Source organism: Podarcis muralis, chromosome 1 (genome assembly GCF_964188315.1).
Source record: "Podarcis muralis chromosome 1, rPodMur119.hap1.1, whole genome shotgun sequence".
Lineage (NCBI taxonomy): Eukaryota > Metazoa > Chordata > Lepidosauria > Squamata > Lacertidae > Podarcis > Podarcis muralis.
The window spans coordinates 107,831,731-107,853,447 of NC_135655.1; the positions used below are offsets into that span (position 1 = coordinate 107,831,731).

Below are 21,717 nucleotides of genomic sequence, written 5' to 3' on the forward strand. Positions count from 1 at the left end.
ATTGTTCTTCTTCAAAAGTCTGAGGAAATAAATTCTCTGCTGGGCCTTCTTCACCAGAGCAGTGGTATTTGCGCTCCAAGTCATGCCCTGATCAATAGTTACTCCCAAAAACCTGAATTCCGCCACCCTCTCCACCCGTTCCCCGTTGATATACAAGGGCTGAATGTCCGCCTTTTTTTTCCTGTAATCCACCACCAATTCCTTGGTCTTAGCCGTATTAAGAGCCAGATTGTTCTCTCCACACCAAACACAGAGCCGCTCCACCTCGTCCCGATAGGCGGACTCATCCCCTCCTGAAATGAGCCCTACCACCGTAGTGTCATCAGCAAACTTGATGATTTTGTTGCTGGAATAGATGGCTGTACAGTCATACGTATAGAGAGCATAGAGCAGGGGACTCAACACACAACCCTGTGGTGAGCCGGTGTTAAGGCTAAGGGCTGTGGACATATGTGACCCTACTCTAACCCTCTGAGAACGTTCTGACAAAAAAATCCAAAACCCAGAGACAGGTGGAGTTGGAGAGTCCAATCGCCTCTAGCTTGGACACCAGTCTATGGGGGAGGATAGTGTTAAAAGCAGAGCTAAAATCCACAAACAGCAGCCTCACATAACTCCCCGGCTGCTCCAGATGGGACAGAGCAGCATGGAGAGTGGTGATGATAGCGTCTTCTGTGGATCTATTTGCCCTGTATGCAAACTGGTAGTTGCATTATGTGCATGATGAAGCAAGTTTCAAAGCACACTTTTTGGACTGGATGCCTGGCTGTGGACAAAAGGGTCCTATGCATGCCACCCTGAATAAATAGTCAGCATTAACAATTTTTTAGCAGTGATGAACATGTGTTACCTGGGTAGATAAGAAAGGCATGAATGAATCCCCACTCCCATCCATTCCTTCATATATATTTTTTGAACATGGTAAGGTAAAGGTAAAGGTACCCCTGCCCGTACGGGCCAGTCTTGACAGACTCTGGGGTTGTGCGCCCATCTCACTCAAGAGGCCGGGGGCCAGCGCTGTCCGGAGACACTTCCGGGTCATGTGGCCAGCGTGACAAAGCTGCTCTGGCGAGCCAGAGCCGCACATGGAAACGTCGTTTACCTTCCCGCTATAAAGCGGTCCCTATTTATCTACTTGCACCCGGGGGTGCTTTCGAACTGCTAGGTTGGCAGGCGCTGGGACCGAGCAGCTGGAGCACACCCTGCCACAGGGATTCGAACCGCTGACCTTCCGATCGGCAAGCCCTAGGCGCTGAGGCTTTTACCCACAGCGCCACACATGTCCCTTTTTTTTGAACATGGTACCAGTACTATAAAAGCTAACCACATGGCTTGGCTCAGTCAGATATGCAAATGCAGTTGATGCACAACCCACACCAGTTTGACGTAAATGCCGTGCACATGCACCTATGAATCAGAGCCCATGTGTTGACTTGAGTAGTTCTCACAAAACGCAGCATTTGTAGCCCTGTTCAGGTGTTTGGTAGCTTTGGGTACCCAATATGTGCTGAAGCCAAGAATAACACATGGGCTGGCCCCACATCCTAGATGCTGATGTGCATGCTAGGCGTATGTCCTGGCTACCCCATGTTTGACACCAGTCTAAAGAGGGATTTATGCAAAGATGGGTGAAGCTGTCAATTTTGGTGTCTCTCATTTTCTCATTTTCCCGTAAGTTCTGCTCTCTACATTTCCACATCAGTTTGTTCAGGGGGTGGGGTGGGGAATTAAACAAAGTCCTCACAAAAATTCATCAGCAGTTGTCTCTCCCCCCCCCCCCTGCATATACCCATTTTGGTAGACAATTTTAGCTAAATACATTGGTACCTTGGGTTACAGACGCTTCAGGTTACAGACGCTTCAGGTTACAGACTCCACTAACCCAGAAATAGTACCTCGGATTAAGAACTTTGCTTCAGGATGAGAACAGAAATCATGCAGGAGGCCCCATTAGCTAAAGTGGTGCTTCAGGTTAAGAACAGTTTCAGGTTAAGAACGGACCTCCGGAACAAATTAAGTACCGTACTTAACTCGAGGTACCACTGTATACACATTTATGCAAGGCAATTTTCCTTCCTATAAAGCATTCTCTGTGCTGTCTTCATTACTTTTACCCTAATTACCTGCATTTTGGCACACATTACTTGGCTGGAGAATTGGGTTGCAAAATTTGGAGAAGTATGAATTCCAAAGGATGCCTGCGCTTTGATTCGTGTATTGTTTCAGGAAGTGTGGATTAGATAATTTGCCTTTAAATGTGAACTGAATCAACTCCCACCCCCAGTCTCTAGATGTATGCATAAGCATGGGCCTCCCTCCATGGGGACAGGAACTCCAAGAAATGAGGGTTCCAGTCCCTCACGGAGGGTGCCCTACACATATAAAATGTCCTTCAGTCTGTCAGTGAACACCCAGGTTGGATCTAGACACATCAAAAAAGTCTTTTAGGAAAATGCGTTGTAAACCTCATAGTGGGAAAGCACGCTGGCGAAAGACTGAACTCCATAGCGCCATTTGGTGTCACAGTATATAACACATATAAAAGGTTTTTTCCCCCTAATGTAGCTGAGTCCCCGCTAGTTGGTGGCAAGTAGCTGGTGCCATACTTCTTCTTGTTTGCATCTCAGGATGGAGCTAGCCTGTGCATTCTTGCTAGTCCCCTCACAAGGTCAGGATCCATGGGTACCAAAGGCCAAACTAGGGCTCATGTTCTTCACGAAGCTCATTTGAAATAGTTTAACCTGTGCGTGCATCTCAGAAATCACTGGTTTCTGCACACGCTCACAGAACACCCACACAAATCTCTCTCTAATTTCCATTGAAAAGTTGAAGGAACCAAATGGGCCCCGCTTTTTCACACCCACGCACCTGCCCCCCACCCCCAATCCAATTCAGGAAAGCTGAATCTGCCCAAAATCCTGCTTTTTAATTTAACATTTTAAACTAAATCCATTTCAGATTAGGGAAAATTAGGTTTTTGTGCCGTAGCAAGTTCTTGCCTGTTATTATTAGCAAAGATATGCTTTAGTTTCAGAATAATGGTCGACAGTGGAGAGAAGACACACTCCATAAAATGAGCAAACAAAGTATCCATATTTCTTTCCCACAAAAGTTGTACATTTAATGCTTGCATTCGACACCTGTCCTTTAACCTATCTTAAGGTGCAGGCATGTTGCAACTTAGCTCTCACAAAGGGTCTTTCAGATAGCAGCGTGCAGCAAGGCATAATACAGCAAGTAGATATGAAGATGGTGAGATAAAAAGAGAATAGTGTGGGGGCACTGCTCCATTTTGCTTTCATTATACTTATCACCTGTACCAAGAGATGATAAGGAGAAGCTTCATTTTAATTATCAATTACTATGTTTGTCCATCAGCCACAAAGAACGGTGTCCCTGGGTAGGAGAGGTCCACCAGGTCAAATTTGGGTGCTGCTTACGCCATGGCTACTTCTTATTAGTAGACACTAACAAGTTATTTGGACACACCATCTTTAATTCCCCGGAGTTCATTTTTGAGGAATCTTATTGATTTTTGCCACCAGCTGCTAACCCCCATAGGAAACCTAACCCACGATGCCTTCTTATTCCCCATAGGTACGTCCGCGTTCGTTTTAAATAAAGTTATCCTGCTTGGCTTTCCTAGGTTGGTATGCAGTCAGTAGTGTGTGTGTGTGTGTGTGTGTGTGTGTGTGTGTGTGTGTGTAATAAGCAAATCAAAATAGTGTTTCCCATTTGCTAATAACTGTGAGTCTAACCTACACTTGATCTGCAGCTCTCTCTTTCGCTCTTGTTTATATTTAGGGATCAGGCCTCTTTGAAAAAAAATTGAATTGGAATTAAGCAGCTTCCTTTGTTCTCGTTAAGCTATCACGGCTATACAGGGTGGTTGGTTTCTTTTCACGGCCACTCAGATTCCTGTTCTTTAAAAAAACAAAAAACTGTTATGCTCACAGAAGGCTAAGTAGATAGCATATTGACAAATACATTAACGTTTATTGCTGCCGTATGCCTTTGCTTAATTTGCCCCACACAGAGTGCATTGCAGTATTCCAACCTGGAGGTTACTGGTGAATCAGTGGTCAGAAACAGCCCCAGCTGTCTTACCAGCCGAAGCCAGTAAAAGGCACTCCTAGCCAGTGAGGTCCCTTGGCTTCTAGTAGCAGAAATGGATACAGGAGACCCTCCAGACTATGAACCATCTGTTTCGGGGGGGGGGGTGTATGACCCCAACCAAAGCAGGCAATTGACCAATGATCCAGACTTAGAAACCACCCATCCGTAGTACCTCATTTTGTCAGGATTCAGAGCCATTTTTCTTGGCCTTCATTCAGCCCACAACAGAGTCAAGGCACTGGTCCAGGGCTTCCTCAGCCACTCCTAATTCAGATGCTACAGAGTAATAGAGTTGGGTCATCAGCGTACTGATGACACCTCCTTCCCAAATCCCCTAATGACTGCCCCCAACAGCTTCATATGAATTGTAGAGTTGGAATGGAGCCTGAGGGTCACCTAGGCCAACCACCTGCAATGAAGGAATTTCAACTAGATCATACATGACAGATAGCCATCCAATCTCTGTTTTAAAACCCCCAATGAAGGAGAGTCCACCTCCTTCCAAAGGAGTCTGTTCCACAGTCAAACGGCTCTTACCATCAGGAAGTTATTCCTGATGTTTAATCAGAATCTCCTTCCTTGTTACTTGAACCCATTGGTTCGGGTCCTAGCCTCTGGTGCAGGAGAAAACAAGCTTGCTTCATCTTCCACGTGATAGCTCTTTAGCAGTGCTTTTCCCCCCCAAGGAAAGAAAGGTGCCAGTACTCACGGCAGCTCTCGCACCTGCCCTGACACACCATCACAAGCACTGCCAGCAAGGTGACCAGGGTGCACACAGCCAGCAGTGCGTGGCAGAGAAGTGTGTCACATGCTGCACCACCCACTCTCTCATTCCTTGGGGAGCTGGAGTCTTGCACTCCAGCCAGCCCCAGGGGGCAGTGGCAGCAGCCAGGCCGCATGGGGCTCTGCTCATGCCACAGTTCCCCATGTGGCTGAGCATCACTTGAGGGAAAGGGGGGGGGAAACCACTACCCTTTAAATATTTGAAGATGGCTGCATTATCTCTTCTTGGTCTCCTCTTTACCAAGCTAAACATACCCATTTCTCTCAACTGTTCCTCATGAGGCTTCATTTTCAGACCCTTGATCACCTTGGTCACCCTCCTCTGTACACTTTCCAGCTTGTCAATAGCCTTCTTAAATTGTGCTTCACAGAACTGTATACAGTACTCCAGATGTGGTCTGACCAAGGCAGAATAGAGCAGGACTACTCAATGACACCTTGCAGCCCAGCTGCCAGGCAGCCAAAAGGCAATCACCCAATGTTATCACGAAATGACCCTGGAGATATTATCAGATCCCACGTAAAACAAGGCCTCCACTAACCATCTCACTAAGTCAACTCAGAAGAGTACCATAGTCAAGGTTTTCAAAAGTTGGTGAGAGATCAAGTGAGAACAATAGGGCCATATTCCCCCTGTCTTTCTCTTGATAAAAGTTGTCCATCAGAGCAACCAAAGCTATTTTAGTCAGATAGCCAGTCCTCAACCCAGACTGAAATGGGTCAAGATAAAATTTGTGACTGGGTGGCAGTTGTCACAAACTAATGGTTCTAGTCTGGGCTTTTTCAGGATAGAGTGGATCACCAGCTCTTCAGGGTGGCTGGGGCTGGTTGCTCCCACAAGAAAGCATTGACCACACCTTGAATCCATTCGGTCATACCCCCTTGACCAGTCTTGAGAAGTCAAGAGGGGCAAGGATCCAAGAAATAATGTCACTGGCCACATTGTCACAAAACATCTATTCCATGTCATCAGGCCACATCAAGAGAAACCGATCCCAAGATGTTGCAGCAGACATTGCACTAGACACCTCATTGGAGACTGCTGTGGATGTGAATGTGATGCTATGGTGGTGAGCAACTTCACCCTCAAAATGCCTTGCAAACAATTTCAGTGAACTTCCATAGTCCACTGGGTGACCAATAGAGGTCACTCACTGGGACCACCATTCCCTAGGTGGGTGGTTCCAGTGGGTAACCTCTATTGCCACACCCTTGCTTCCATTTGTTCCTTCTACAAGCAGTTTTGTGCCAGGCCTGTAATAAGGGGGGGGGGGAAATGCTTGGGGCTTAGTCCTCTGAATGGAGGGGGGGTATGCATGTGACAATATTTGGATTTATCCACACTTGCTCTAGTCCCACTGCTTTCCCCTAGGGAAAACTGCTCTTTAGCAATCAGTTGGTTTCCCCCGGATTGCCATTTGTTCTGCTGTATTGCTAAAGAGTGCGGAAAACCACTTGGACCCGTTCTTTCTAAGCACCACACAAGCAGAAGTGTGGACGAGCCCGTTCTGTAAACTAATTCTTCTCTCAGTCTTCTCCAGCTGACTTTCATCTTCAGCTTAAAGGTGTTCCTAAGAGGAGTAGTTTGGGACATCTCTCTCTCTCTCTCTCTCTCTCTCTCTCTCTCTTTTCTCTTCCAAACAACTCCAGGAGTCTACCACAACAACAGGAAGCCCCTGGGCATGGAACTATTGAATAGAATTTTTTTTTTAAAAAAAGCAGGAAGAGGCAAACACTAGTGCCTCTTGCTTCTCCACCCCCACAAACCTCTGAGATGCTGGAGGAGACTATTGGAGAGGTTTGAAAAAACAGCAAGAAGAGGTTCAGAGTCAATTGATTCCCTTCCCTCTCAGCAACACAATTGGATGCCAAAATGCTTTGAGCCAAAGTTGGATATCAGTTGGAGAAGGCTGGGAGAGAGGAATTGTCTTAATTTGCTGGAAGCTCAGCATGCGCCCAACTCAGTTATAAGCAGCCCCCAACTGTTTTTTGGTTTTTTTTATGATTACAGACCTTGTGCAATTCAATTAAATCAAATACAGAATTGAATTATCTTTAAAAGTAAGAAGCAAGCTACAGTTTAGGCCAGTAAAGAGTGATTATGGGAAGGGTAAAAAACACCAACCACATACCCAAGTTCTTTTCTGCCAAGCTCTGCCCAGTATTGTGGAAGGCAAGCAGCAGAACATAGTCTGCTGATGGCCTTGTCCTCTGCAAAACAAGAGATTGGTGTATTATTTTTTTTAACGTTAAAATATTTTACACCTAGGACTCGAAACCTACATGCCCACAGAAATAATTTCAAAAATGGATCCTTAAGACAATGTTAATGAACTGAATTTAAATTTATGATTTTGACCTAGCGTAGTTGGCAAGACTTCAAACATTTTTAAAGACAGTGATTATAATTATTTCAATAATAAAAGCTAATGTGGTAGTATAAGAATATTTGAAACTAAAACGTAACTGTGTTGAGATAAGAGAGGCTTCCAAGGTCTTGAAAAGTATTAAAAACGTTGACCACAATCCAGCCCCAAGTCTCAGGGTCAGGTTATGATTGGTTTTATTGGTTTCATTATTGCTTAATCGTTTCCTTGGGAAATGGCCATGATCTAACCCAGGCTTTCTCAAACTCGGCCCTCCAGATGTTTTGAGACTACAGTTCCCATCATCCCTGACCACTGGTCTGGCTAGCTAGGGTTCATGCGAGTTGTAGGCCAAAAACATCTGGAGTGGCCGAGTTTGAGGAAGCCTGATCTAACCCTTCCACACATGGACAGCAATGCATGCCAGTTCTAAATATAGAGGGCCAGAGGGAAGCCACTGAGCAGGCCTGCTCCAAGACATTTTGCTGCCTGGAGTTTAGGACAATATGCCACCTTCTCCATCCTACAGAAACCAACTGGACTGGAGGGTGGCTTACTTCAACCCCCAGCTATGGGACAGAGTTCTCCACCACACCTTGAGGACAGCAGGCTAGTTTAATGGGCACAAAGCAAGTGCACAGCTCCATTTTCTAGCAGAAGGGGACTCAGTAGGCATTGTAGGTGGAGCAGCGGTGAAGGAAGGAGAACCAGCACCTGGTGCAGTGTCAGGGGGTGGGGCAAACGTATGTGCGGCACATGTGCAGCACCGCTACGTAGGGTGCATGCGCAGCATCGTCCATAGTTCCACTGTGCATGCGTCACTGGGCAGTTTGCTGACGGCACCACTGGAGCACTGTATGGACGGCGGCAGAGGGTGCAGCCACAAGCAGAGAATCCTCTGCACACAGCTGCATGATGGTGGCGGCCACCACGGCCAGAGGTAGAGGGGCGAGCCCCCCGCAGGGTGCCCTCTTGTAACCCCCCCCAGAGATGGCACTTGGGGTGGGCCGACCACCCGCCCCCCTTCTTCCGCCACTGGGGTGGAGTACTGCTGCTGCCACTCCACACACACCAGAACCTGCCACCTGATACACCAAACTCATTATTGTCCAATGGTAGGGCTGGCCCTTACGCTGAACAAAGGATGGCTAAAGAGCAAGGAGGAGAAGTGAGAGCATGGACTGGCCTCGGTTATTCTCCTTCCTACCAATTGCCTCTCGAGAGTCCCTTCCTTGAGCACATCTAGTTACGCAAGTGCACACTAGAAGTTACTCCGGCTACTAATCAGTCCAGCAACAGGCGTATGCCAGCATATAGCTTGTTGCCCCCCCCCCCCCCCGATTGAGCAAATTCTTCTACCTGTGAAGAGGCAGAATTCTTGCCATTTCCACTGCAACAATTGGCTACTCTTGAAGCCAGCAAGATGGTGGTTTTTATAACCTGAGCTCAAGTCCTCTTGTGCCATCATTAGAGATGGGGAATAAATTCAATTCAGTTTGCATTTAAAGGCGTACTTATCCAATTCACACTCCCCTGCCCTGCCCCGCCATCAAAGAAAAAGGCTAACTGAAACACAGTCATCCTTCAACATTTGCATTTTTCTGAATTTTGTCATGCTGTTCTCCCTTCAGGTTATGTGTACAAAATAGCATATACTGGGTTAAAGTGTGCATATAAATGCACATGGTAGTGTTCTATATTTTGTTGAATTCTCTGAAATTCAAGAGAAAATGCACAGTAAGACACTACTGCCATCATGGAATATCCATGGGGAATCAATGGGAAAGGTCTGGGGATCAGTGGTTAGAGTACGTATAGAAGGTCCTGGTTTAAATTTCTTGCATCTCCGCTTAGGGCTGAGAAAGACCCCCATCCTGCATGGAAACCGTTAAGGACTGCTGCCAGTTAGTATTGACAATATGGAGCTAGATGGACTAGTTGTTTGAATCTGCATAAGGCAATTTCTTGTGGCCATATGCTTAGCTGCAATTACTGTGAGTTGATTTCAAGATGCCCATTCTTGCCTCTCAGTGAGAGTCCCAGCGACCTACATAATCTCTCCTAACAAACAGGTGCTTTCAAAATCACCTGCAACAGATTTCTAATTAATAGTAAATAGATAGGAGCTTCAGGACATTTCAACAAAACAAAACAAAACACAACAAAACACAACACACAAGCTCCCTGCTTCCAGATCTCAGCACAGCATCCCAAGCAAAGCACAGCAAACTGACAAACTCTTGCTGAAGTGTCTCACTCTTGTGCTGAAATGCAATTATTTGCCGATGGTGGAAGACTCAGGCCCTTGTTTCTCCATGCCCACATTCACTCCAAGCTGATAATAAAACTAATCATGGCTTGGAAATAATGTGGTTGTGCAAACCGGTCAATTTCCTAGTGGTTCCACACACTTAGGTTATCAAAGGCAATTGCCTTCAGGTGTACCGTCACTCTTTATTATCACCACTCAGTGTTTCGGTTCCTGCAAGCATGTATGGAAGAGACCAAGTTGTCCACTTGTGTAAGCACGGGAAATTGCCTGTGCACAAACCAAAGCAGCACAACCCAGCTTTCTGTGTGCACAACCAGATTCTAAATGTGCTCCCATCTCAACCCCTTTCCCCCTACTCAGTTCCTCCTTATGCTTCCCCTCCCTCCTGTTCCTCACACTTTATAAAAATAATGATTAAGAAAAGCTCTTCCTGCTCATTGCCTGGTCCTCAGAACAGAGGCATCAGAACAATACCCTGCTCCCCCTACCTTGATCTTCATATATGCTTCATCCTACCCCCTTCACGACAATGACACCAAACATGAAAAGCGAGCAGAAAGAGAATGAGAAAGAAGCAGTAGCAGCAAGCACACTGAGGACTCTAACAATGGTGCAGAGATTGTTAAAACTGACAAACTGGAGAGTGCTTTCTACAGGCAATACAACAAGTATCTCAGTTGGTTACAGATGTTAAGCTTCAGCTGATCAGTGGAGGGGGGGGGGGAGAAGTGCAGGTTCTAAAAAAGAAAAGAAAAACCTGGTAGTTTTTTGTTAAAAAAAGAAGAATAAAAGAAAAAGGGAAGAGAAAGAGAAAGCCATTGCTGAACTGCTAGATCTTCTCTTTAATTTTGCCCAAGTGTCCTCTCATTCATAAGTGGAGGGCTATCAACACTTGCCTTGTTTTATCAAGGAAGAACTCATTGTTTCAAGATATATGGAGGGTTTTCCTTCTTTTTCTAGCTCTGTGCAAAATCTCCTGCGTTGGGCTTGGTCATTGCCTAAGCGCCTCTCCCTCCTTCGCACTGCAAGATGCTGAGACTGGGAAAAGAGCACAAACAGCATCCAGCCAATCAAATTATAGAACAATGAGAAGGTCAAGTAGCATCCCATATTGCTATCCTTCATGGAATACATTGAAGGAGGTTTCTTCTTTTTTTTAAGGTAGAAATTTAACCCCTAGCTCTAGCTGCTTTACTCATGGTCCTTGTTAGTCGGATAAAATAGAGCAGGATGTCCCGCTAAGCTAAAGCAAGCAGGAGAGTAGAAAACTCTAAGAGATTGCAGGTTACAATTAAATATACTGCTTTGCCTCCCTTATTCTGTCTTCCAATGGCAAAGGGAGAGAGAAAAAGTTGCCAGTAAGAAGGGCACTGATGTGTCTTTTTTATTATTATTGGAAGAAATGAACTACAGTTTCGATCTCACTAGGGGTTTCTGTGGTAAATGGAGCTTTTCTTCCTTTAGGTTTATTTTAGTTCTCCAACTGGCAAGGTGTTAGAACATGAAGGCACCTTCTATTATACCCAAAGCAAGGCAGGGATTCCTTTATGATGGCTTCTCCTTGCAGTTAAAGGAGGGGGGGAATTAAAGTGCATGCAAGGAAGTAGAGGACATATCTTAATAATAATCATACTTCCATTCAAAATCTAGGTGTGTGTGGACACATGCCTTGCAATTATATCAATGTGGTGCCCAATAAACAGCACATACTGTAGATGTGTGTTTAATATACTGTATTTGCAAAGTTTTGATTGCAGACTAGGCAGTCAAAATGAAATTAAGCTGTATAACTTTTTAATTACATTGGCACAACATACCGCAACAGGCGCTGTAACTCTCCAACAGTTTGACTTCACCCCCAAAGATGTCCTCTTCCATTGTCTCCCAAGGCGGACTGATGCCAGCAATGTACCTTACCAGTTTTCATAATTTTCAAATGTTATGAGACATATTAATCTATTTAAAGGAGAAGGTATGAAAATTTGCAACCAGTCTGGTTTGGGTTACATGCAGTAATTGTAATAATTCTTGTTCCTAACTTGGCTAAAGTGCTTTAGAATGTTCGTTGTTTAGTTATGCCTTACTTTTATACACCGCTTCAAGGTTTCGTCTGTTCATATGTACCGTCTCAAAATCCTTGTTGCAACCATTTAAAGCTGTCAATTGTCATTCTTGTCATACTGCAGTTGGTGGGGATAAAACTGAGCAACAGGGCGTGCCGAGGAGTAGAACTACACAGTGGACTGGATTGCGAGTTGCCCTTCCACAAAGAGCAGGGGTCCTTTGTGCATGGAAGGGGCTCCAATCAGCATTTGAAATTTGCATGGTGCATTTTGCAGCAGCCTACCGGCCACTTGCGACCAAGTGTACATGCCCGGGTGCCAGGATAGCGCCTGATGTCTCCACCATTTGGAGGTGAATGCCTAGAGATCTTGACTGTATTCACTCACTAGCGCCACATCCTGTAGAATTCTATCCATTATATTTTATCTGCACAACCAGATTGAATTTCAGGAACCAGAAAGTCATATTGAAAAATACAACTTTAGAGCTGTCTGGCCCAAGGCATTCCATTTTGGCAACTGTAACCCTGGTTTAAGGAGCCATTTGGTGCCTAGCTTATACAGTCGTACCTCAGAAGTCTCATGGAATCCATTCCGGAAGTCCGCCTGACTTCTTAAATGTCTGGAAACCAAAGGGCAGCTTCCGATTGGCTGCAGGAAGCCGCGGAAGCCCCGTCAGATGTTTGGCTTTCAAAAGAACGTTTGAAAACCAGAACACTCACTTCCGTTTTTCAATCGTTCGGGAGCCAGAATGTTCGACGCCTAAGGCTTCAGTGTAAGGGAGCATCTTGCTGCCAGAAGCTTTTATATTGGCTCTGTTAGATTGTAAGCCCAATGAGCACAGCCTATGCTGTTTGCTAACCTTTGGCTGTGTAAACACCCTATGTGGAACTGCAGTTTGTTAAGGGTGCTGGGAAATGTGGCTCTGTAAAGGTTAAACTATAGTTCCCAGGATTTGGGGGGGGTGGAATAAAGTGTTTTAAATGTATGGTGTGTCTTTGTACAGAACCTAAAACACTAGTAAGAACTTTATAAAGTGGTACCTCAGGTTAAGAACTTAATTTGTTCTGCAGGTCCATTTTTAACCTGAAACTGTTCTTAACCTGAGGTACCATTTTAGCTAATGGGGCCTCCCGCTGCCTCCACGCCACCGCCACACAATTTCTGTTCTCATCTTTTAGCAAAGTTCTTAACCCGAGGTACTATTTCTGGGTTAGCGGAGTCTGTAACCTGAAGCGCCTGTAACCCAAGGTAAAGGGACCCCTGGTCCAGTCGTGGCTGACTCTGGGGTTGCGGTGCTCATCTCGCTTTATTGGCCGAGGGAGACAGCATACAGCTTCCAGGTCATGTGGCCAGCATGACTAAGCTGCTTCTGGCAAACCAGAGCAGTGCACAGAAACGCCATTTACCTTCCCGCCGGAGCGGTACCTATTTATCTACTTGTACTTTGTGCTTTCAAACTGCTAGGTTGGCAGGAGCAGGGACGAAGCAACGGGAGCTCACCCCGTCGCGGGGATTCAAACCACCGACCTTCTGATCAGCAAGCCCTAGGCTCTGTGGTTTAACCCACGGCGCCACCTGCATCCCATGTAACCCGAGGTACCACTGTATAAATCCCACTGAACTGGCCAGGAATGTTTTAACTCGGAACCATTCACAAGAGTACAGCAGCTTGGTTTTCTGTGCCCTTGTGTCACAAATTGGTAGCAAATGTCCATGAGAATGCAGGTGGGGAGCAGCAGGGGTGCAGCAAGTGTGTGTGTCTGTCTGTGTTTGTGTGATGGGGGAAACTGGGTTGCTATGTGATTCTGTTTAGAGAAGTAATGGGCAGAAGGCGGCAATGGCGTATACGTAGCCACACCCAACCAAAAATTGCTTTCCTGCTCTTAAGCTTTGTCCTTCCCTTTATTCCCCCATCACAATGAACAGGGGGTGGAATAGGTTTTCAATGACAAAAGAGCCCGGCAGAGAGCTCAAGGGAAGAAAGGAAAAGGCAAAAATGTTTTCATAGCGACAGCAAGCCACCCTTCTCATTAACATTAATGGGACATACGCATACGCACAAAAGGAGAGCAGACTCACACCGCTCCTGGCCCTTGACCAAAATGGAACCGGTCAGCAGGATTTTCAATTCATTAGGTCGATGAATGAAGGCTTCCACTTCACTTCAAGAAAGATTCCAGCAATGAGACACTGAATTCGTTTTTCATTCCAACTTCTCCAAATTTTTGTTGCCCGGGGTGAGCAAAAAGTAGGGCTGGCGTTTCATTTTTTCATATATATTTTTAAGAGGACACGGTGAGTGGAGTGGCTTTTCAGTATGTGGGAGGGCATTTCTCTAGCTTATAGATTAAAAACTATGAGTCACGTTTAGGGAAGAATAACTGAGGAAAGTTAACCCATCCGCTCCACCATCAGATGACTATATGGATGTACTGCAGCATATAGGGCAGTCACATTTTGTGTTAGGTTTATATCCAGAGCATGAGTTATAAGGGATCCCAGTCCCTTTATGTTCTAAGAAAGCCCTTCTAGATACTATCCTATTCTAGATACCTTCCTAGTGCCCCAGAAAAAACAGGACATTGTGTTTTTTCTCACAAGATTTCAGTGGCCATTTTGAGTGCTGCAGTCTCTCATGCTCGTGTTCCTCACTTTTGCCCCATGAAAAGCACATGGGGGGGTGGGGAGAGTGAGGCACGGATTACAAGACTCACCCAGGAGTGCGTCCCAGAAGATGCACATCTTTTTCACATCAGAAAAGTTGGAAGCTATTCTTAAAGGCTACAGGGTGGGGAGCATATTTTGGTTAAAATGGGACCAAACTTGAGCTTGTGGGTCCTCCCGTACTTTGAGCACATGTCCAGTACTTTTCCAAAACTTAGAAATAAAAGTGTGTGTGTGTGTGTGTGGAGTATCAAGCAAAAAGATATTATACAGCTTTCAGGAGATTTTCAGGTGCAGGTCCTACTGAGGTAAATGGGGTATGAGTGGTATTTGTGTTTTCTAGTCACATTAATTGAAATACTGCATTGAAGGTTATATTACTGCAATACGTTATATGTGAGGCTGCTTCTGAAGACAGTTTAGAAACTGCAGCTGGTGCAGAATTCAGCAGTCAGGTCACTCGCCAGGGCAAGATGGTTTGAGCATCCTGTCCCAACTGCACTGGCTGCCAATTAGTTTCTGGGCCCAATTCTAAGTGCTGCTTTTGACCTATAAAACCTTAAATGGCTCAGGACTGCGATAGCTCAGAGGCTGCCGCTCTCCATATGAACCAACCTGGACCCTGAGATCATCTTCTGAGGCCCTTCTTCATGTACTTCCTCTGTGTGAGGTCCAGAGGGTGGCAACATGAGAAAGGGCCTTTTCTGCAGTGGCTCCTCATTTACGGAATGCTCTCTCCAGGAAGGTTCAGCTAGTGCCTTCATTACATATCTTTAAGTGCCAGGCAAAAGCATCCTCTTCTCCCAGGCCTTTGGCTTCTTGAATAATCTAAACTGGGGTGGGGGTGGGGGTAATTGCTTTTGTTCATTACTATGATATGTATTTTTGTGTTATTATATTGTAAACCATCCCGTGACCCCTGAATGAAGGGTGTTACAGAGATGAACTGGTGCTTGATAACATTCAGCCTAAGGCTCCCACTTGGATGCCAGTGTTGGAGAATGGAAGGCAAACTTTCATAAAATGAATCAATCAGACCTGTATATTTCTGAGATCATGTACCCTGTCTGGTAAGAGCCCTCCAGGTAGGGGCGGACTTTGCTACTATTGGTGCCCTGAGCTGGGCCAAAAGTTGGTGCCTCCAACCCTTGTGCCGTGCTGGTCTTTGGGAAGGATGTGTGAGGCTCTGGCAGGGTCCTAGAGCCCTCCCTTCTCCTTCCCAGTGCCCCCCCCCCAAAAAAAGAGGTGCTGGAACTCACCATGAACACCACCCTTGTTCTCTTATAATGGCAATGGCACCCACCTGAGATGTCCCAGAATGGAGTTCTGATAAGTTCCAGGTGGAAAAAAGCTCTTCTTCTTCCCAAAACTGAGCAAGCACTAACCAGTTTTTGGAAAGAAGGAGGGAGAACTCTAAGACCCTCTCAGAGCCCTCACACCTCCTTCCTGTAGCCAGGCAAGTGCTTACCAGCTGCCCTCTCCACTTAGCACCCAGTGTGGGGAAACTGGTCACGCTGCCCTAAAACTGCCTCTGCTCCAGGGTTTTAAGAGACTTGGGGGTGAGTCTTGGTGCTACCTGCTTCTTGTACCATACAATGTTTTGTGATGGTTTGAGACATGTTGGATTGGCCTGACAGGCAAACATGAAGCCCTGGGAAATGCAAACTCTCTCTTAAGAATGATGACTCTTCTCCCTGATGTAACATCAGTACTTTAATAGAAAATGGGGGTGGGGGGGACTGCCCCTTTATTATGCCATACAATTTTGCTTTAATGCTTTAGAATTAGTTTGCAGCTATTGCTATGATGAATGTGCTACTGAGATAGGCTTGATATAGTCCAAGTGGGAATAAGAACCTCAGGCACACTATATTAAACACACACTGTGGGAATTTTAAGCAACTTTGAGGGCATCCTTACACAAAGTCCACTGACATATTCAAACTGGAGATGCTTTATAAATAATTAACTTTTAAAAAATAAAAATATGAAATTATGTGCCCTTAGCTGGGACTATCTTTTAATGTGCTGAAGGTCTGATAATGTGTGGGTGTTATTTGGTTTTATGGATCACCGTTGGTTTTATTGTGATTTCATTGTCTATCTGTACTTTGTAACACGCGTAGGGTCCGTTAAGTCTGGGGGGGGGGGGGAAATAGGCCATAAATTAATCTAGGTGAATAACTAAAACAAAACAGAATTCCTCATTTTGCCCCCAAACTTCAGCTTCCTCCCGTCACCTGCTGCCACCACCCTGATCATATCCCTGAAAGTCAGAAAAGCTTCAGAAATGCTAGTCTCAAGTTCCTCAATCTTCAGAGGAGGCCATTCATATAAATTTAGTAAAGACAGTAATGTGTGAATCTGATACCACCCTGACCCCACTCCACCTTCAAAAGCAACTCAGCAATCTTAAACAGTAAAATTCAAACAAAAAAAGACACCTCTGCGGCTGCCAAACAGATAGATAGCCTATGCCTGAACTCAATTTACAAAACAGGGACATCACTGTATGTTAGCCACTTTAATAGATTCAAGTTTATTTTCAGAATATACATCTACCATCAGCGGTCTGCAGAGTGGAAGCAAGACTGAATAATGCTGACTGAGAAAAGTCACCAGAGAGAGGAATATAAAGGAAGCCAATTAACCCTTTCTAGATTTTTTTAAGCCTAGCAAATTCCCTTAACATTCCTCCAAAGGGGGGGGGGGGAGTCTAGCTGTAGCACACAACCATTTTGACCATTAAAATTATTTTGGACCCGAATATGCACTATGTATTGTGTGGCAATCGGACTATGTGTGTGTATATATATATGCACACACAAACACACACTTAAATTCAAACCCATTACACAAGATGAAACAATGCAGGTTGCATGCGGCCGTTCGAACTACCTAACTATTGTCAGGGAAAACGGAAAGTACCTGAGATGTCTGGCCCACGGTGGAGGTGGGGGGTGGGGGTGGGAAAGTGTTACTAGAACAGTAACAAGCTGCAAGCAATCTATGAATCTAGAAATGGCAGTAAATAGGATTGCTTTCAGTTTATGAGCTGGTAAGCCTCTTTCCGAGAGTAGCTCATGGTGACTGACAGTTAAAGCAGCGCTTGTGCTACATGCCAAGCGGCACAAGGCCATGAAGACGGATGGCACTAGAAGGAGCCGGGGGGGGGGGCAGCAAACGCTCGCCTGATGAAGCCACCTAGAGGGAAGATGAGCAAGCAAGAGATGGGGGGGGGGGCAATTAGCTTTAGCTGAGTTTCCTACGTTGCAGGGGGTTGCATTAGAAAGATGACCATTCCAGCTCTATGATTCTATGTTTTTCTGCTTCAACAATATTTCATGATGATCCTATCCTTTTATGTGATTGTATTTTGTATAAATATAAAAATTATAAATAAGACACGTTCTGTGGGGCCACAAGAAGGAAACGAGGTTGGAGGGGGCCACTGTCAGAAAAAGGTTGGGAAACACTGGTGTAGACAATATGGCGCTAGGTAGATCAATTGTCTGACTCAGTATAAGGCAGTTTCCTAGGTTCAAGGTGTTAGCTGAAGGAGCGTCTCCACCCCCATCATTCTACCCAGACACTGAGGTTCAGCGCCAAGGGCCTTCTGGCGGTTCCCTCACTGCGAGAAGCCAAGTTACAGGGAACCAGGCAGAGGGCCTTCTCAGTAGTGGCACCTGCCCTGTGGAACGCCCTCCCACCAGATGTCAAAGAGAAAAACAACTACCAGACTTTTAAAAGACATCTTAAGGCAGCCCTGTTTAGGGAAGTTTTTAATATTTGATGGATTATTGCATTTTAATATTTTGTTGGAAGCTGCCCAGCGTGGCTGTGGAAACCCAGCCAGATGGGCGGGGTATAAATATTAGCTTTAAAGCTCTTTGGATCCAATTTTATTTTATGTTGTTTATTTCTCCCACCATTAAACATAAGGGCCCAGGGTGCGCTACAACAGTATAAAATTACAATTTTAAAATAATTTAAAACCAATTTTCAATCAGAAGAAAAGGGTAGGTATGTGTGTGCATCTTCAGCATGTGGCAAAAGCTTCACAGGGAAGTGGCATGGGATTTCTGTTAAACTCCTTATCAGTAAGACCAGTGTCTCATATGCAACAGTGTGGCCTGGCCACAAACCTGGTAAGAACCTGTTAAGCGACTTGAATGTTAAAGTGAAAAACAACTCCACATAAGGTACAAGGAAGCTTCTGATGCGTGCCGTAAAAATGGGTTGAGTAGCTTGTCTTTCAGGGACTGTGATTGGCTGAGAGATGCTGATGTGCTAGGATGGCAGAAGACATATTTTGCCTATATAGTGTGTCCCCTAATGCAAATGTTCTCGCAGACTCTTCGAACTCTGACCTGCAATGCATTACTGGATAAAGTCTGACTGGTTGGGAAATTGGTTTGAGCCTTGTACTTAAACCCCCAGGGGGAATGTCTCCCACAGAAGGTGCCAGACCCTCCTCTGTGAGGAAGGCATTGGACAGCTTCTTCTCAGGCAGTAAAATATATTGGGTCAGCCCTGCCTACAGGCTTATGTCCACCCTAAGCAACCTTTGCAACTATCAGCCCAATACACTTTGCTGCCTCTTCTAATCCATGTCCAAGACTGGCTGGGTTGAAAGCTGAGCTTTTCTTCAACACTGAGGAGAGGAAATGTCCTCCGTTGCACCTGAGGGCAGCAGGCTAACTCAGAGGGTGCAAAGCAGGGCATGTGGTCACACAGCTCCATCCTGCAACAACTCACAGTGGCTCCCTGCCCTGATGTGGTCACTTCACTCTGCCCAATGGTAGAATCGGCCCTGGTAATAAACTTTGTCTTAGTTATTAGCAAATAGTGATTCTATCCCCAGTATAATGAAACATGTACGTATTAGGATACATGGGCCCACACAAGCCATCCCTGGCACCCACAGGGTGTCCTCTACTCAATAAAAATAGGCTTGAAATAATCGTTATGCTGTAGGTAATAGATCTGTGCTCATTTGCAGGATGTGCAAGTGGTGGCCATAGCAGCTTTTCAAGCGGACCCCAAAAGGTTGGCGATCCCTGGATTACACGGAGAGAAATCCATCTGATTTCAAGTGTGCTCAGCGGCAATAGCTTCTCACCTACCTTCTGGTTCCTGTTGGCCCAACGTGAGAGGCCGCTCTGATAATAGAAGCTGAAAGGATTTTTTCCTGTTCCCAGGCATCACTTGAAGGAAGATCCTGAAGAGAGCCACAGCTTGAATAGTTAGCGGAGCTTTTCATGTACTAACTGAAAATGTACTGTCTCAGTCTCGTGGCATTTGGCCAGAAAGCAGCAGGGTTCTAAATCAGCAACAATGAGAGTAAACTTCTCTTTTCAGTTTGGGCAGGGATGTCAAAATGTAAGCAGTTCTCCAGGATAAGGCAGATAATTTCAGTGGCATATGTCTTGGCTAATTCCGATCTCTCAAAATACCACTTGCATTTATGAGGCATTATCTGTAGAAATCTAACCTCTCAAGGACGTCAACCCAGGGAAACAGATGGCTTGCAACTGCATGTTTAATCCTCAAATCAAATAACAGAATCAGCACTTCAGAACGACTGCTTATATAGACACTTTTGTCAGGCAACGTGGCTTATAGCTGTCCATCTTGCGAAACGGGGCCCAAGCGAGTGTGTTGATGTGCAGCCAAAGAGCAAATTTGAAAAGCAATTGGCTTCAAAGTATGACTCATGCATTTCCTGTCAGAGCCCAGGCGAAATCATTTTGCCAAACCTCTTCAGCGTGAGCGCAGCAAGCAGCTACCAGCTCATTGACTATTCCCCTTAATTGATTCTGAAACAATATGGAATATGCAAACACACAAAAGACTCCAGTGGAAAAGAAGGTGGTAAGTCCCCAGTTGATACCAGCGGGCTTTGCATTGCCATTTTTTGATAAGGGTGAGGAAACTGTGTTGCTAATGGGCATTCTGGAAATCACCAGAATTTAGTTATTATTTCTACATTTCATTTACTAAATTTATATCCCACAGTTCTTGCCAAAGGAGCCCAGAGCAGCACCATACAAGCAATATTGTAGAATAACTGAGATGCACACACATCACAAAAAAATCAGATAGAATTACTCATGTGTAATAAAATAAACTGGACACTGAGGGCGTTCTGGTGGTTCCCTCCCTGTGAGAAGTGAGGGTACAGGGAACCAGGCAGAGGGCCTTCTCGGCAGTGGCGCCCATGCTGTGGAATGCCCTCCCATCAGATGTCAAGGAATTAAACAACTATATGACTTTTTGAAGACATTGGATGGCAGCCCTGTATGGGGAAGTTTTTAATGTTTGATGTTCTATTGTGTTTTTAATATTCTGTTGGGAGCCACCCAGAGTGGCTGGGAAAACTCAGCCAGATGGGTGAGGTATAAATAATAAAATTATTTGGTGTTCAAAGTTCCATAAATGGATGTGGGGGCTTTTTCCTGTTTCTCATTCACATGCAAGTAAATGTGTATGGCTAAGTAACCATGTTGCAGATAGCCTGTTAATCCATATCCTCTGACTGTTGAGGTTCATTGCAAATGGTTGATAAGATTACAAAGGTGGAGGGCAAGGTGCATGACACACAGCTCTATTCTCCAGCAGAAGGGTATGCTCAGGGAGCTCAGGAGGAAGAGCTGAAGGGCACCACTGCCTTGTAGCTTCCTCACTCTGCCTAATAGTAGGACTGGCCCTGATGCTATATGGTTGGGACAAGCCTCAGGGCAGGTATGAACAGACCAGATGACCCTATGCACCAAAACTAAGACTTGACTTACCTAACCCTCAAGAGCTACTGTGGCTGCCTTGCCATACTTTCCAATTTATGCATGGTTTTCCTGTTGTCATTTCCTGAAAAGGGGCAAGTAAAGCAGAAAGAAAAGTTTCAACGTAGCTAAGAAAGATAATCATCTTTGCAAGTGCCAGGAAAATTAAGCCGTAAAAGGAAATGCACTTAACTAGTGTGCTTATGAAACAAAGATGACACACCAAATAAAAAGTCTGAATTTGTTTGAAGAGCTTATGGTGTGTGTGTGTGTGTGTGTGTGTGTGTGTGTGTGTGTGTGGTGTTGTTATTTAATCTCCACTACTATTGAAATGAGCCCCTAGTCTCAAGTACTTTTCACATACCAGAGTGGTGAATTTCCACAAAGCCTGCACTGATGTTATGCATTTCCCTCCCAAGTGAAATGCTCTTCAGTAAGTAAACATGAGTATTAGATTGTGCTGTAGCTGGAGACAATGAGAAAACCCTCCATTTCAAAATACATCAGAAAGTAAATCATTTTTAAAAGCTTTGGATAATACTGAAGGGTTGAATCTCTCAAACCTGAGAGATGGTTTCCTTCTTTGCTTCTCATTTGCCTACTGTGCTTGATGGTACAAAACAAGTTATATATTGTATTACAATTGTGTTGCATATAATGTAGAAGGT

General features: G+C 45.1%; 1 long non-coding RNA gene across 1 annotated transcript in view; it reads left to right on the top strand.

Annotated features, from left to right (window-relative positions):
• LOC114605777 (uncharacterized) overlaps positions 1-20,879 on the top strand; it is a 402,747-nt gene extending 381,868 nt beyond the window's left edge. The window contains exon 5 of the long non-coding RNA XR_003708635.2: positions 19,270-20,879. This is a non-coding gene — a long non-coding RNA (uncharacterized LOC114605777). The remainder of the gene's footprint in view (positions 1-19,269) is intronic.
• Positions 20,880-21,717: the final 838 nt, after the last annotated feature.